At 38.3% G+C, this 18,829-nt stretch overlaps 1 protein-coding gene across 20 annotated transcripts in view; it reads left to right on the top strand.

Annotated features, from left to right (window-relative positions):
* Positions 1-4,870: 4,870 nt before the first annotated feature.
* The window catches only part of Kal1 (anosmin-1 Kallmann syndrome 1), a 95,552-nt gene continuing 81,593 nt past the window's right edge, over positions 4,871-18,829 (top strand). For 2 of the 20 annotated variants that reach the window (XM_073962455.1, XM_073962451.1), the window contains exon 1: positions 4,895-5,055. The gene's annotated coding sequence lies outside the window, so the exon portion shown is untranslated. Of the gene's footprint in view, positions 5,276-5,951; positions 5,998-14,884; positions 14,952-15,181; positions 15,309-18,829 lie in introns of those variants that run through there. The other 18 variants (XM_073962443.1, XM_073962438.1, XM_073962446.1 and 15 more) reach the window with 18 other exon arrangements.

Here is an 18,829-nt window from a genome sequence, read left to right as displayed (position 1 = left end):
TTTCCCTAGTGGCCCGATATTATGCTTTTCGTAGGCTAGTATGGTACAAAAGCCCTATCTATCGATATCCCCCGCAATTTTTTGAGCTTTAATCCATACTTCTGTCGGTTCATACGCCCATACATTTCTTATTTCAATTCACACATGCTGAGGTGATATCTCTGTCGGCAAAGCCTACTGATACTTTTTTACTTGTTCAACTAATACATTCACACATGTTTTTGTTTTGATTGTATTTTTTTTGTTCTCAACTCCTCTAGGATAATCGGGCTACTGGCGAGAAACCGATATCGTGTAAGCCGATCCATTTCTGTGTTGAATAGCGGGGCCCCTTGCCAAATATCCACGCTTCTGCCGTTCTTTCATTTATCATTTCCTTATTATAGGGTGACGTTGACCATAATTCTTTTAATACTGTAGCCATGTTGCATGGCTTCCGGTGATCTAGCCATTATTCTCGCTTGTGTTTCCCTACAGTTAGCCTAGTATGTTCCCTAGCTTTTGAGGCTTCGCGTTCGCGACGAAGCTCATCGCGTTCATTTGCCAGTTTCGTTGGGAAATTTCGTCTAATTTTGGGCTATTTGACCAGCAGGTATGTAGCGAGCGGCTGCAGCTGAGATAATGACTCGGAAAATTATCTCAGATACCTAAGAGTCTTAAGGGCTGGGAAGCTATCTGAAACGGTAATTGTTAAATTCTCTGGACCCTTGCTTATTAGTTTTTCCATGGTCGAAAAACACAGTTTTGGTCAGATATTATGAAGCAGTAGTGCTTTTATTGCAGTAGTCCTGGAGGCGACCAAGAATAGATCAGTCTCCTTTTCTAAATATGTATTTTTAATTAGTCCTTTTTAGACCCTCATCCTTTAGGCTAGGCCTGCTCACACACATACAAATACATTTTGTTATTGTGTTGGTTTTGAAATACACAAATTTCAATGTTTTCATTTTGCCTCTGTAGACTGTGAGAAATATTGTACAAGTTTTTTTTTATTTTATGTTTCAAAATTGAAAGTAGAAGAATTATTTTATTTTGACCAAATATAATATAATTTGTTGCGCTAAAGTGCGCTGACAAACCAAACACTCTAATTTGCCGTAATAATTTTCGGCAAATAAAAATTCGTATTCAGTATCTTCATTCATTTTTTCAGTGTACGCATATAAATCCATAGATAAATTCGAAAACAGAACCTTCCTCATTAGAGTTGTGTCGTTCCGGAACGAACTAGTTCAAAGGAACTACTCCACAAAAGGAACGACCGGTTCAGCTAGTTCCTTTTGCTCCCTCGTTCGTTTTTCTCCCATTCTTTTTGCTCTTCTCTTTCAGTTAGTTCCATCAGTTCATTTAACACCAGTTGTCTCTCTCTCCTCTCCCTGTCTTCTATTAGTGAATAAGAAATCTCATAGTGTCATTTCGTTTTTTATTTCTTCTAAACTGATCATTGCAGAATTAAAAAAAGCAATTGAAGTATTTTTAATTAACAAAACGATTGTAAATTTGTTGTAAATATGATGAAGAAGAAGCACGAACGATATGAACTGAGTGAACGAGTATGAGTGTGGGTATACATATAAAGTTTGGTACTAAAAGGAACTATGGAACTAACTGAACTACCTAGTTCCTTTTGCGGAACGGAACGGAAAAGATGGAACCGTAAAAGGAACGAGATTGCCCAACTCTATTCCTCATTGAATGTTCAATAGAGACTGATTGGTAAATTTGAAAATATTCAAAAAAAAAAAAAAAAGCTCTCTTTTTGGATTGTGTGTGTGAGCAAATTGACACACACCGACAGCCCAAGTGCGCACTTTGAACAGCCTTGCTTTAGGCTAAAGAGTGTCTTATAGTACGTTTACATATAAACGGATTTAACAAACCGAATGTGTTTCAATTTGGAGTCGATTATACCATGTCCGTCCATCTGTCTGTCTGGTTGGCTGGGGAGCACGATAACTCTCGAATGTTTCATCCGATTCGTTCCAAGATTGAGTCCACTGTGCAGTTTAACGACTGTTCGAGGATCGCGTGTAACTTTTTAACGAAAATACTTCTTGTTGTCCCGTTTATAGCGATATATTGTTTTTCATGAGCAAGTCCATGCATCCTGATATAATGGTCCAAATGATCTGATGGACACGTTAACTACCAAAAGGAGTGATTGACACTAATCCAATCTTTGCTCATTCCAATATTACTGTGACACTTAAATCTTGGTCTAATATGGACTATATCGGTCCAATCCTTCGTAACGGTGGCAAAACCCCTCAGCGTAATGTTGACGACATTTCCTGAGTATTTCAGCCATGTAAAACTTATCTACAAGTGTTGTACTGAGACATGCCGTTCGGACTCGGCTATAAAAAGTTGAATCGGGGTGCACTCATATGAGGGAGACATCTCTCATATGAACCTATATTTCCTATAATTATTTTTTTATTTTGTGATTATCTCATAAAAATCTTTTTTTTATCAACCCTCAGCATCAACCCTCAGCATTTATGCTAACGAGGGTATATACACTTTCATACGGTCAAAGTGTGCCTCATCGAAATGGTTTTAGACCCCAAGTATGTTTGGACGAAATGTGTTTCAGACAATTTGGAGTTGATTTAGCAATGTCCGTCCGTCTGTCTGTCTGGCTGGCTGGCGCACGATAACTCTCGAACGGATCAACCGATTCGATTAAAAATTTGGCTTTCGTAATATTTTGTCCAAACTTAGTTTAAGTTCGGAGATGAGTTATGTCGGTCCACTCCTTCCGGAGTCCATACTGCCTGAGAAAATAGCCTGAAAGTTACAAAAAACTCCTATGACACCGTGTGTAGTGGTTGGGAAGCAAGATAACTGTCGAACGGATCTGCCAATTCAGTCCAAAATTTGCCCTCGTAACATTTTGTGCAAACTTAGTTTAAGTTTGAAGATAAGCCATATCGGTCCACTCCTTCAGGTACCTAACCCACAAAAGTTCGAAAATGTTCGGAAAATTGTGCGCACGTTAACTCTCGATGGGAGTGACCGATTTGGTCCAACTTTACACGTCCTAATATATCTACCAGATATAGATCAGGTTCGAATATGGACTCCTTCTGGTACCTAACACACAATTTTTTTTGGATGAATTTACTTTGAGAATTGCTCTCGAATCACTTTGATTTTTGCAGTAAAAGTTTTTTTAGGGGCAAGTCCACACTTCTTGAGAAAACAGCCCGAAAGTTGTAAAAACCCCCTACGGCACCATATGTAGTTGCTGGAGAGCTCGAACCGAATACTGCGTTCGTCCACACTTTGGATATTGTAATATTTCTTCGAATATTAGATGAAATTCGAAGGTGGTGCTTATAGGTCCACACTTTCCAGTACCTCCCCCGCAAAAGTTCGAAAATATTCGCTAAAATGGTACGCGCGATTTCTCATAGACATCGCAACCGATTTGGTCCAAATTTTGGATCTCGAAACTTAGTTTATGTTCAAATTTGGGCCCTATCTGTCCAATCCAACATTTTTGTGTGGTTCGAGGATCCTTTGGACATTTTCACCGAAGGTTTTCCTAGTGGCCCTGTTTATAGCGACATTATGTTTTCCGTAGGCTAGTGTGATAAAAAAGCCCTATCTATCGATATCCCCGCCAATTTGTGAGCTTTAATCCTGTCCATACTTTTGTCGTTTTGTACCGCTAACATTTTTAAAACCCCCTTAATACTTTTTTTTTGGGGAGTGGGTAGGGGTTTTAAAGTATATATCTGTAGGCTGAGGGTATATCTCTGTAGGCAAAGCCGACTGATACTTTTTTACATGTTACATACTTTGTTGCCATAAGCGAAGAATTAATATGAAATTTTTTACGAGTTTGGCCTTTGCAATACATTTGTTGTCAAACTGTATCTCAAAAATTGTACAACATAGGAAAAAGTTAAGAAACCAAATTTCGTAGAGAATTTTCGCAGCTATAAGATTTTCTCTAGTCCCATTTCGATAAGGCTTGTCGTTTTCAAGCAAAATCGTGAAATCTAATGTGACCTGAACTTCTATATATCAAAAATAGTAAAACCTAGGAACAAATCATGACGTTCAATCCTTTAGAGAATTTTCATAGCTACAACATTTTCTTTAGACCCGTTTTGATATGACTTGCGGTTTCCCCGCAAAATCGCTATAACCTAAAATAAACCAAAAAAGGTGAATCTTGACTGCGATTTATTTAAAAATCCCTCCAGTTTTCACAAAATAAATGATCGGTGCTAAGTGGGTTAATGTTGGTTCAAGAGCACCGTGTTTCCCTTGTTTGAATTTAGAATTAAAACGATTTTTTACTTTTATGTGAAATGCGTTTCGGACACTGTAAATTAACATTAAGCGCCACCATCATTCATGCTCACAAACCAAACAAAATGACACAGACACACACACCCAACCACCCACAACATGCATATGTAAATAGCAGTGGAGTTTGGAGCTGTTGTTAACATCAACAGAAACAAACAAAACGGTTGAAATGAAGAAGAACCCCACTCGAACACACAGCACAACAAACGGCAATGACAACAGCAACCATTGACGAAAAAGAAAATGTGAATCAACAACAGCAATTTGATGGCAGCAGCAACAGCAACCCATGTGAGGGCTCCCCAAAGGCACACAAACAAGAAGGCATGCATGTGCTTGTGGGGCGCGCAATGCAGTCAACTCCACACAAACGCCGTTGACAGAGCGCCAACGACTCAGTTGTGTGTCTGCGTGCACTTATGTTTTGAATGAACCGACCGTGTAGTGTGTGGTGTTTCGATGCTGCGTTAACGTTGATGTTAGCTGCCAAACTGTTGACAGCAATAATGGATGGTGTGCTTGTTTTGAAAATTGCGATCCGATCAGTTTGTTTTCGCAGGAGCAACAAATTGGTTGTGTTTGAACGGGTTGGTTGCAAGTGTCCAACTGTAAAACAAAAACAAAAGAAGACAAAATAGTGTACGAAAAATAAACTAACGTTCCGCGGCGACAAGTAGAACACGATACGCCAAACAAACCAAAAAAAAAAGATAAACAAACCCCAAAAAAGTAACAACAATAATAATAAAATAAAGAAGTGATCTAATTACGTTAAAGGAGAAGAATAAAAAGAGGTTCCTACACACACACGCACATACTCACTTCAATTTAACACACTCACTTTATTCCGGCACGCATTTTAAGCTCTGAAGAAATACGAAGAAGCCGAAAAGTCCATTGAATTTGCAACAAAACACTTTCGCGCATTGCTGTAAATCAAAAATAATTCGTAAAGAAACAACAGCAGCAACAACAACAACAACTACAACAGACAGGCAGGCAACAGCAACAAATTCACAACAAAATAAAACGTTTCAGTTTTCAAAAAAATAAATAAAATGTGTAATGCCTTTTAACGACTGATGTTGTTGGTGCGGATGATGGTGATGATGATGCAGTGCAATGTGGTGCCGTTCCGGGCATGGGGGGGTTCGGTGCGGTAGTGTTACGGCGGGTTTCTTGTTGTAAATTTGCATAGAACACATTTAAATTGAACGCAATTTATTGATTTTTTCTTAAGAGAGACACACTATCGGGCCATTGAGACCAAAGAAAAGCTCTGAGGGGGTAGCATGTGGCACCAACAGCCAACGAACAACTTACAAACGGACAGATAAACAGACAGACAGACATGCAGAAAAAAAAAAAAAAACAAACATCATGTGCTGTGACACAGACACAAACACTTAAGTTGTGGGTGCGAATGTTGAGGTCTCTTCGAAGTAGAAGTAGTGCCACACAAAACATAAACTAAAGACCTACCAACCGACCACCTTCGCTCCGCATCATCACTTTGCACTACTCCAAGTTTGCCATGTTTTGTGTGTTTGTTTTTTTTTTGTTTATTTGTTTGCTTGCAATTGCAAGGAAGCTCAGAGGTTTTCAAGTGTTAAAAACAGAAAACGGAAAACAAAAGTGACAACAAAACGAGCCTAACAGTTTTAATTAAGTGTAATAATCCTTAAAATAACAAATGAAACAAACTCACACACACATGCAGACACACACACGCATTGGCCCATGCAATTGCCGCCTGATGATATACTCCACTCCACAGGCATTGGCAATACCCCCCCAATAAGCAATTGGATATGTGTGTTTGTGTGTGTGCGTATGTGTGACAAACAAGAACAACAATGTCAACGGCTAAAACAAAGCTACTAGCTATCCAAACAAAAACAACAAATCAACCATGTTGGTCTCTTCTTTGCCTCCTCGTCCTAAGAGGCGGTCTGACTGACTGCCTGGCTGGCTGTTCGGTTGGTTGGTGGCTGCTTCAAACGAATAAATATTTTAAATAACTGAATGTTTCATCATATGTCGTACATGCATCCAATGTATTAATCTATCAACCTATTCCCATCCCATCCGTCAACCGGCAACCATCAACAATCATCCATCTATCCTATCAATGCAAGAAGATACAGTGGTTTGATGCTGGTCGAATTAGAGGTTAGGGGGGCATTTTGGTTTTTGGGCGCCAATAAAATGTGTGTACATTGGTAGGAGCGTATTGGTGTGTTGAAAAAAAAAAATACCTCAGGTCCAATATCACTTCATTGGTCAATAAAAGAGTTATGGTTTTAAATTGGTTTCAATATTTTATAGAATTCTAAATTTTATAACGGAATAGTTTTCGTGTGTACCAACCGACGCTTTGCACATAGAGGGTCAGTTCAAGAGACAATTACAATAAGTGCGTGTTGAAAGGATACATATTAAGAAGAGTGCATGTCAGGTGTTTTATGGAAACGAGAGGAAAACAGGTAAAAAGTGTCAGTCGGCTTTGCCGATAGATATATACCCTCAGCCAATTTGAATTGAAACTTTCATCTACGGACAGATCGAATGTATTTACGGTCTCTTCAGAATTTTGTGGCCCTTTTTGGACATTTGAACTTGCCGAAAAAGTGGATTAGGAAATAACTCCACTAAGACACAAATGTTGAACTTTTGTGGGAGGAGTACCCTTAGGGAGGACCTATATGGGCGATTTTAGAAGTTAAACTAAATTTTGACAAAATATTAGGAGATCCAAAGTTTGGACCAAATTGGTTGCCCCGTTCAAGAGATATCGTCCTACCATTTTAGTGACATTTTTTAAATATTGGGGAGAAATACCACAAGTTGTGGACCGTTATTGCTCCATGAAACTAACTTTGGACAAAATATGACGAAGTCCAAATTTTTTCCGGCCGCCACATGTGGTGACATAGGGTCTTTTTACAGCTTTCGGGCTGTTTTCGCAAGAAATATGGGCTTGCCCCTGAAAAAAAAACTTTTACCGTCGTAATGGAGGTAGCGAATTCAAGTCGCTTCAAAGAAAATCAAAGTGGTAGATATATAAGGATGTGAAGAGTATGGACCACATCGGTCACTTCCTTCAAGAGTTATCGTTCGCACAATTTTTCCGAACATTTTTGAACTTTTGTGGGGAAGGTACCGAATAAGTGGACCGATATGGATTATCTTCGAACTTAAGCTAAGTTTGGACAAAATATTACTACATACGGTGCCAGAAGCCCTTGCCTTTGATGAAACTTGTACCGTCATATGAAGGGCGGTGAATACAAGATGTTACAACAAAAATCAAAAAAAAAAAAACGATTCGAGAGCAGGTCCTAAACTGAACTTTTCCGAAATTTTTTTCATGGATGTACCCGAAGAAGTGGACCGATTGAGTCCATATATGAACCTCATCTAAGTCTGGTAGAAAATTCACGATGTGCATAGTACGGGCCAAACCGGTTACTCCCTTCAAAAGTTATAGTGCACACAAATATTCTAACAATTTTCGAACTTTTGTGGTGGAGGTACCGGAAGGAGTGGGCCGACATAACCCATCTTCGAACTTAAACTAAGTTTGGACAAAATATTACGAAAGCCAAATTTTAGACAGAATCGGTTGATCCGTTCGAGAGTTATCGTGAGCTCCAGCCAGACATACGGACGGACATGTCTATGTAAATCAACTCCAAATTGTCTGAAACGGATTTCATCCAAACATACTTGGGCCCTAAAACCATTATTTCGATGAGGCACATTTCGCCCTTATGAAAGTGTATATACCCTCGTTAGCATAAATCCTGAGGATATAAAAACGAAGTATTGAAGTATTGAAATTAAACTATGCATGAACGGATCCAAAAGGAACAATTAAAAAGTATCAATCGGCTTTGCCGGCAGAGATATATCCAGATCCGGCAGAGATATGTATATCCTCATAATGAAAAGTAGCAAACCCAGAATGGTGTGTTTTCCAATACATTACTGTTGCAATAAGTTCTCACAGTACACACCGAAATAAAGTTTAAAATGTATGCGCGAACAAGTCTCAACCTGTTCTTAAGTCAAAACTAACTTTTGTGGGGAAGTATAGGAAAAAGTGGACCTACATATATAGTTCATATTCGAGTTTGACATAATTTAAGATGTGCCAAGATTGGACCAGATCGATGCCTCCACCAAATATGGCTGGACCTGAGGTTCTTGCAGATTTAGGATAATAATCTCAGTCAGTACGGAATTATACCCAATAAAAATTATACTGTCGCAATACGAGCCACCTAACTGCTGTAAGCATTTCAAAATGATCCTAGACGCGTCCATAAACTGCACATTTGTAAGAAATTGTGGACCAATGTCAATCACTCTTGCCTACCAGGCATTTTAATTATTCCATAGACATACACTGTGTGTATTTTTTTTGAGTCATGGTGTATTAACCACATTCTGACACCGCAGGGTGATAGAAGACCAAAAATAAGAAGACACATGTCCCGCCGTTTTTCTCTATCACTTCAACTTTCGCGGTTATGGCCCCCCAAAGACCTGAGGCCTTGATGTCAAAAGTGATAATTTTGTCAGGCTCATATCTTCTAAACCGATAAGAATTTACTCGTTTACTCGTGGAAGCAAAGTTGTAGCTCTCGTCTTAAAGAATAATAACTGTGAACACATAAGATCCTTTAAACCTCATCTTCAAGGTCAAAATCATTAAGGTCAAGATATCAAACCGATCAAAATTGAATCAAACAATCAGCTACCAAAATGTACCTTAGATCACAATAAGCAACTTCCTAGAACATACGAACTCTGTAGAAACGGGTTTTAATGGTCAAAATAGCAAAACAAATGAGATTTTTGTCCTCCTTTTTATACCCTCAGCATTTATGCTAACGAGGGTATATCAGAAATATTGTCAATTATTTCATATTCCATTTCAGAAAAAAAGGATAATTTTTTTTTCGCGCTACATCAACGATTTTTGATATGTAGGTTAAGAAAAAGATTCCCAGTACGAATCTGGTCGCGAGCCAATTTTTGGTTGTTGCGGACAAAAGTTATGGCGCTTTTATTTCGCTTTTTAAGAAAGAAAATATTATAAAAAAAGCTAATTATTTTAATAACCACAATTGTTACAAAAAAGTTCTCACGAAGTGACTTCAGCGAGTAGATTGCATAATACCTGCAAAATGTTATACAGAATTCGCGGAATGTACATAAAATTGCTAAATTATTGAATATAAGTGTACTTTTTTCAAAATTAAAGCCCATTTAGTGGTCATATAATTACATAAAAAATTGTTGTGGATCCAAACTTCACGGCGTATCAAGTGAGACTGCAATCATACAGATTGCTGTTATTGTTTAGATGTTACAGCCAAAATAAGCACATATTTTGGTCAAAAAATAATTTTTTGTTTGAAAAAATATTTTTTTCACATGCATTATGTAGTACAAAATATTGTAAAAATTTATAGGAATACTTCCTTCATTTTGCTTAAATCTCCCAACAAAATAGACGGATTTTGCTTTATTGACATGCATATTAAAGCTTTCCCATTAGGGAAGCTAATTGGGTTGATGAGGATATATGTCAACGCTTCTGAAATGGAAATAGAGGTCAAATAACCCATTTTTATTTATATGAATTTTAAAATACGTGTAAATCGCGTAATTATCAAAATCATTTTGTCCGCATGTGATTTTCATGTACAGCAAGACCATATCTGTTAATTTGTATATATTTTTCGAAATTTAATTTGGAGGCTAAGATGTAGCATCAGCTGCATCTTAGGATTAAAATACCTATAAAATATCGCTAATTTGCGCAAAGTGCATACAATTTTTGTCCGCATCCGATCAATGTCCACCATTAAAATCTACATCGATATATATCTATTTGAAGGCGATCAATTAAGAACCGTGAATGTAGCATCACACACTATTTTTTGGGATAAAATGAATGTAGCTCCCTTATCAGTGAAGTTTTCAAAACTCTGTTTCCGCTAAAACGAAGATGCTGTATTAGTTGTTTTATTGCAGTTGAAACGAACCGCAGAAAACGCTATAAAATATGCGATATTTCCAAAAACAATTTTAGGTGATTTTTCTACTTTGGACTTTCACGCGGAATGATTTATTAGATCCGGAACATAAAAAACTAAAATGTGCAAACAAGTACGAGGAAATCGAATGACAATTGTAAAAATTAGGCCCGAAAAATATGTTTTTTACAAAAATGTTCGCACAAAATTTCCGCATTTGGATCTAGATTTCTATGAAGCTGTGCAGACTACATTCACATTAGTCATATTAAATAACTCAGAATCGCAAGTACTAAATCGTATATATGATTTTTTGAAAAACCTGTTTGCGGAATGAAATTAGAAGAAAATTTCAAAAAACACTGTAAATCTGGCTTCAAAATGTCAGCATCATTTAATGGTAGAAGCAGTTCAAATTTTGAAAAGTAATACATTAGTGAGATGATCCTTATTTAATTTGCTTCTGCTTTTTGCTTTAACATAAATATAGCCACAGTTTCCACACAAAATATCTTTTAAGGCCAATATTTTTTGCCACGTCCAACAACATTTCATTTTATCCACAAATATTTAATTTGTATAATATAGAACCACAAGTCGCGGGATCTAAAAGGGTAAACCTTGGCTTCAGCTATATTAAAATTTCAAAAATATTGGTGATATACACTTTCATACGGGCAAAATGTGCCTCATCGAAATAATGGTTTTAGACCCCAACTATGTTTGGACCAAATGTGTTTCAGACAATTTGAAGTCGATTTAGCAATGTCCGTCCGTCTGTCTGGCTGGCTGGTGCGCACGATAACTCTCGAACGGATGAGCCGATTGGGTCCAAAATTTGGCTTTCGTAATATCGACGCCTCCAAACAATAGTATGCTAAGTCGACTTAGCATGTTTTCAAGTTCTTTACATTTTTACATTTTACGTCCTTTAACTTAAATTCTGTCAAATTTTGGTAATGATCGGTCAATCCGAACAGAAGTTATACACAAATATTTACTTAGCATTGTAAAGAAGGTCAAAGAAAACTGTAAACTTTGAGAGCTTCTCCTGCAAAACTCACTTTTCAGACTTAGCATACTATTATTTGGAGGTGTCGATATTTTGTCCAAACTTAGTTTAAGTTCGAAGATGGGTTATATCGGTTCACTCGTTCCGGTACCTCCCCCACAAAAATTCGAAAATGTTCGGAAAATTTGTGCCCACGATAACTCTTGAAGGGAGTAACCGATGTGGTCCATACTTTGCACATCGTGAAATTTCTACCAGACTTAGATGAGGTTCCAATAAGAACTCAATCGGTCCATTCCTTCGGGTACCTCCCACACAAAATTTCGGAAAAGTTTAGTTTAGGACCAGCTCTCGAATCGTTTCGGTTTTTTGTTGTAACATCTTTTATTCACCGCCCCCATACGACGATACAAGTTTTATCTGGGGCAAGTCCATACTTCCTGAGCCTGAAAGATGCAAAAAGCCCCTATGACACCGTGTGTAAAGGTTGGAGCTCGAGATAACTCTCGAAAGCTTTCCGAGTCGGTCCAATATTTGGCCTTCGTAATATTTTGTCCAAACATAGTTTAAATTCGAAGATAAACCATATCGGTCCACTTCTTTAGGTACCTCCCCCACAAAACTTCAAAAATGTTCGGAAAATTTGTGCCCACAATAACTCTTGAAGGGAGTGACCGATGTAATCCATACTTTGCACATCCTAATATATCTACCAGATATAGATCAGGTTCGAATATGAGCTATATTTGTCTACTCCTTCTGGTACATCTCACACAAAATTTCGGATAAGTTCACTTTAAGACCTGCTCTCGAATCACTGTGATTTTTGTTGAAGCGATTTGCATTCGCTATCTCCATAACGACGGTAAAAGTTTTTTCAGGGGCAAGTCCATATTTCTTGGGAAAAAATCCCGAAACATCTCCTATGTCACCAAAGCTGGCGGTCGGAGAGCACGATAACTCTCGAACTGTTCAACCGATTTGGTCCAACATTTGGTCTTCATCATATTATATCCAAACTTAGTTTCATGGGCAATACCGGTCCACAACTTCCGGTACTTCTCCCCAATATTTAAAAAATGTAACTATAATGCAAGGACGATATCACCTGAATGGGGCAACCAATTTTGTCCAAACTTTGGATCTCTTAATATTTTGTCAAAATTTAGTTTAACTTCACAAAAGTTCAACATTAGTGAAGTTAATTCCTAATCCACATTTTTGTCGTCAAGTTCAAATGTCCAAAAAGGGTTCCCCGGTTGGTTCTGAAACCGAATTCTTCTAACTGGTCTTCGATTTTGCTCCCCAGTCTGTTTGTTAAAATTATGGAGCAGTTTTTCCAAGCCACTGATAGAAGTGATATTCCTCTATGGCTCTGGCACAATTGATTATCGCTCTTCTTAAATATGGGATTGATTATGGCTATCTGCCAGTCGTTCGTTACATTGAGTAGCATTTCTTCACCTGTATGACACATGAATTTCAGCAGTTCTGGGGCTATACCATCATGTCCTGCAGCCTTTCCCAGTTTCATTTTTTGTAATTTTGTTCTTGTCTTGATATTTCAGTTGTTTTCGATTGTTTGCCTTTGCTTTTTTGGTTTAATCCGTATTTATGCCGAGAAGTGAGTGATAGGACCACTGTCACCTATCCTGGTTGAGAGGGCTGCTCTCAGTTAAGGTTCCCCAGGATTAATATTTCTCCTAAGCACGAGAGTAAACTTCTTGGCTCATTCCCTGTCATCTCTACTGCTTCGTCCGCCATAACAACGCTGATACCTGAAGACCCTATTGCCCAGGTATTTTGGGTTGGCTCTCACAGGTATATTAGGGTCATACCGCCTATGATCGGTAGCGTGGGTTCCGCAGGTTCGTCAAACCCATCATTCCTTTTTAGGAATGCTCCTGCAAGCATTATATATAACAATACCTCAAGAGTTTAGGCGTTTTGAAGAATTTACCTACATTTAATGACCGAATCATCTGTAATTTGACAGTTGGTCACAAAACTTCTACATCAAAATGTGTCAACATAGATCCACACTTCGATATAGCCCCATATAAAGGTACCGCCGATTGAAGAAATCTTTAGATAAATTTTCTGACCTAATTTAAGCATCTAGGGTATCCGTGGTAGAAATACTTCTCCGCCTAAAATTGTGGACAGGAAAGGAAACTAATTATTCGATTTTCGTTTAGGGGTATAAAAACATCGGCTCGGCTAACTAATCATCGTTTCACTTTTTTACTTATTAGTATTAAAGACTATCTCTAGGGGTTATGTCTAGAGGCCCAGGTGGTATTTTGGCGTGGGACTGGTTTTGGGCTATCCTCATCACCGCCCTTATTCGATACCAAAAAACTTGATAAAATGTTCTATTCTTGAGGCATTTGGTTTTATTCGAAATTTTACAACCACCGGTTTAATAATCGCACGAGATGTTTTAGTTTCCGCTCAACCACTAGACCCTAACCAAAGCTAATATTTAGTGCGTCATCATCAGATGGTCTTAGGGTAAGCCTTTAGATTTCATAATCAAGTGTCACTCGGAGTGACAGATTTATGTTTTCATCATTGTGGAGGATGTAGTTCCGCATCGCCCCAACAGTTTCTACATGTTTGTCTTTCATTTCCCATTACTTTGTGTTGGTAAAACCACTAAAACCATACCCATACCACTGTGCTTTCGCGCTTTAACACTGGCAATTATCGTGAATCGCATCAATGGATTGAATTGGCAATCCATCGAAAGAACCAATCTAACCATTCATACACCATCAATCCATCCAACCAACCATCCAGCCATCCAACCAATCATCCATCCGAATGGAGGCTATTAAGCAAAAAAAACGCAAGCAGCCACTGGCAAGGCAGCCAAAGGTAGTCAGACCTGGTGCAAAAGTGCGTTTGCACATTGTCTAATTCTAATTCTAATTGAATTCCGTTCGAATTGGGGTCTATGGGTGATTATTACGCGTTTGGCGGCAATGACTGATCTTTGGGTTAAGTGCGGCAGAGATGTACGTACATATGTGATGGGAAGAGGTACGGGTGGAGAGGTAGATGGATGCATGTACCCAGCAATGAATGGATGAATGCAAAAAGACACAAAAAAGCTGGGTAACTTAGTGGTTGATGTTGTCCCCATAGTTTGTGGTTTTTGTGTGCGCACATATGTGTTGGTGTGTGTGCGTGTTTTGTTTGTTATTAAAAGACATCGTGAGCTTATTGTTTGTTGAGTGCTCAAGGCGTACGATTATCGGGTCTTAATAACACGCAAATACTGTAATAGTGACAAAATGCCAGCTAAGCTGATTGCATTGCAAACACACTGCGTAATAAATACGCACAAATTGATGCACACCGGCTCACACACACACTCGCATACGCACATTCAAACTCAAGTGTTTGGGCCCTTACTCATTCGCTGAATGGTAGTGCAATGTTGTTGTTTTTTTTCTTTGCTCACGCACTTTTTGCTAACACCAACAAACAGCCACAGAAACATACAAATAGACCAACCAACCAACCAGCAAACCCGCCAGCCCATCAGTTAGACAAATGTAAGGCAGTGAGTACAACATTTATTCATCCGTATGCAAATATGTACGCGAATACTTAGGGGACAAGAACATCAGCAATAACAACAACGACGACAACTCCTTGCCATGGTGCGTTGGTGCATTGCGTACGCTATTGGGTTTTGCTAAAACTGCAGCTTTAGTTGTCGTTGGTGTTGTTGTTGTTGGTTTTTAAAGTGCGTGTGTGGGTGTTCCAATTTCCCTAAATGTAGTGTCATTTAGTTTTGTTGGATACAATTCAATATCTATCTTTGTGTGTGATTCATGCCCAGGCAGCAGCAGCAATAACGACAACAACATCATCATCAGCAGCAACAACAACAGCAGAATCATATGTAGGTATGTATGCATGTATGTACTTAATTCTTAAACGCAGTGTAAGAAAACCAACGACAACCAAACGACACTCATTCATTCCTTTGGTCTGTTCGGAAGTGGTTACGTAGGTTTGGTGGGATGATTTAAACAAAAGGAAATGATTTTTAAGAAATTATAGTACATAGTTGGTTCTGTGAGACTAAAGCATCAACACAGTAAAAAAAGGATTAACACCTAAACACCATCTATGATACCGAAATATTTAACTGACCAATTTTGCTATTTTTATACCCTCCACCATAATATGGAGGGTATATTTAAATTTGTCATTCCGTTTGTAACACATCGAAGTATTCATCGCAAACCCTATAAAGTATATATATTCTTGATCAGGGTAAAATTCTAATTCGATATAACCATGTCCGTCTATCCGTCTGTTGAAATCAAGATACAGCTCGCAATTTTTAAGATAGAGCTTTGAAATTGTGTATAGAAGTTTTTATTACTCCTAGGATGTTTGGTATTGCAAATGGGCTACATCGGTCCACGTTTTGATATAGCCCCCAAGAACGGTACCACTGATTTTCGGTATTTTGAAGGTTTAGCTTCATTATCACACCGAAATGGTTGAAATTTGGTATTAAGTGTTCGTTGGTGGTACGAAACTTTCCCCCAGAAATTTGTCGGTACATGTCCACGCCTTCATATAGCCGCCATAGAACGGTAACTCCCGATTTTCGGTATTTTGAAGTTTATGGCCACAATAATCCATTGAAATGGCTGAAATTTGGTATTTAGTCTTCGTTAGGGTTATTCAACTTTCCCACAGAAACCTCAATATTCATCCAAAGTGGCAGAAATTTGGTATTTAGTCTTCGTTCGGGTAGTAAAACTTTCCCACAGAAATTTGTTGGTACAGGCCCGCGCCTTGTCCCAAAGAACGGTACCTCCAGATTTCCGGGATTTTGAAGGTTGTGGCCTTAATATTTCTCCGATATTGCTAAAATTTGAGTTATAAAACTTTCCATATGAAATTTTTCGGTATAGGTCTACGCCTTCATATAGCCCCCATAGAACGGTCACTCCCGATTTTCCTTTTTTTGGCAGAAATGGCTGAGATTTGGTATTTGCTCTACGTTGGAAGTAAAACCCTTTCCTACTGAATTTCATCGGTATAGGTCCACGTTTCGATATAGCCTCCATAGAACGGTACCTCCCGATTTTCATAATTGTGAAGGATGTGACGTTAATATCCCACCGAAATGACTGAAATTTGTTATTTAGTCTTTCATGGGGTTATAAAATGTTCCAGAAAGGAATTATCAGTATATGTCCACGTCTTCATATATTCCCATAGAAGCGTACCTCGTCATTTACGGTATTTTTTAGGTTTTAACGACATTATCCGACTGAAATATCGTAAATTTGGTATTTAGTATTCTTTCAGTCGCCAGACATTTGTCGGTATAGTTCGACGTTTTGATATAGCCCCCATAGAACGGCACTTCCCGAATTTCCGTATTTTGCACGCTACCGATATTGTTTTACCGAAATTGCTGAAGTTTGGCATTAAGTCTTTTTCATAAACGAAAGGAAACTAATTGTTCCATTTTACTTTAATACCACGCCTGGAGGTCCAAACTTAAAGCCGTTCATACTTGCTTGTGATGATTTTATTTTCGGACATTTCGATGTCCATATTTTAGAATGTGTGGACTTGTCGGTAAACATTTCAGAACGACAGTTTTCCAATTGGAATGTTATGGTGTTCATTATTAACCTTGATTGGAGGACGATGGGGGTTTTAGAGCTATTGGGCCATCATTTCGGAAAGTATGAACTTACCCAAGAATTATATAACGTTTAAATCAGGACCACTTGCCGTACTTTTTCATCACGCTCATTTGCTAGTCCCATTACCTCCGATATATATACAGCAGTTATGTATGGAAGGCTATGATGAACTCCCGGAAAATTCTCTCATCCGAGGACCTGAGTGACTGAACAGCTCTCTGAAGCGATGATTTGTAAATTCTCTTTCCCATGGTTCAGAAAAGTACAGCGGTCATTGGTTATGAAGTCAGGTGGTCTGCTAACGAAGGCGAAGATAGGAGGGTAGTCTGAGTACACGTCATTTATGAAACTGGGTGCCACAATGGTGAAAGGTATCAGATGTGACAATCTCTTCTTATCCTCGTTGGAGTGTCATTGTTCACCGTGAAAAAAGGTAGAAGTATCTCGCCACTGTACAACCCTGGTCATTGCTTAGGAAGTCCATGCACCATGGAAGTCCGCTAGCACCAGACAGCCAAATGCCAACTAATATCAGTCTGATAACACTGTGTGTAATTTTTTGTGTCATGGAAAATTAACCACATTCAGACACCGCAGCGTGATAGAAGACGAAAAATAAGAAGACACGTGTCTCGGCGTTTTTCCCTGTTACTTCGAATTTCGCGGTTATGGGCCCCCAAAGACCTGAGGCCTTGATGTCAAAAAGGACCATTTTGTCAGGCTCATATCTTCTAAACCCCTAAGAATTTTGGTTTACTCGTGGAGGCAAAGTTGTACCTCTCATCTAAAAAAATAATAATTGTGAAGACAAAATCCATTCAACCTTATCTTCAAGGTCAAAATTGTTAAGGTCAAGTTTCCGTTATATTTTTTTCACAGATTTTGGCCTACAGATATCAAACCGATCAAAATTTACTCAAACAACCAACTACAAAAATGTACCTTAGATCTCAATAAACAACTTTTTGAAACATACGAACCCTGTAGAAATGGTTCTTAAAGGTCAAAATAGCAAAACAAATGCAATTTTTATTTTCTTTTTTCGGTTTCTAATCCATAGAAATTAAACCATTTAAAATTCAAGAAAACATTCAACCTCAATAATGTAGCGAATATATCAGTATACAACTTTGTGGAACGTCAGAGCCCACTACGAACTGTTCTTAAAGGTCAAAATAGAAAAAACTTTAGAAAATATTCGATTTTTATACTTTTTTCTCCGATTCTGGTCCACTCGGCAATCCAAAACATTACTGCATTACTAGAGGCAAGCTGAAGCAAGATAGGTCTACACTTGATAGACGGGTGTATAAAGAAGACAAGGGCTTAACTTTACTTTACGCTCAAGGCTCGGATCACGCTGAGATTTTTGTCATGGATAGATATTGTCTTCCTAATTACGGCAACAAATATTTTTTGGCTGGGACGTACCCGGATATCCGGTTATTTTATCCATCGTAGAACCAGTTATTATGAACCGATTTAATTGACATGGGTATCATATGAAAGTTTATGAAAATGACTATCGAATGACATACGGGTTCATACCCGTCATATAACCGTCAAAACCGTTTTTAAAACCAGTTATTATACCCTCAGCATTTGTGCTAACGAGGGTATATACACTTTCATACGGGCAAAATGTGCCTCATCGAAATAATGGTTTTAGACCCCCAAGACAGTTTGGAGTTGATTTAGCCATGTCGGTCCGTCTGTCTGTCTTTCTGACTGGCTGGAGCGCACGATAA

This window comes from Musca autumnalis, unplaced genomic scaffold (assembly GCF_047663935.1).
Source record: "Musca autumnalis isolate F117 unplaced genomic scaffold, ASM4766393v1 scaffold_1, whole genome shotgun sequence".
Taxonomy (NCBI): domain Eukaryota; kingdom Metazoa; phylum Arthropoda; class Insecta; order Diptera; family Muscidae; genus Musca; species Musca autumnalis.
Note: the sequence above shows the minus strand (reverse complement) of the source record. Positions and strands in the feature narration are given on the sequence as shown.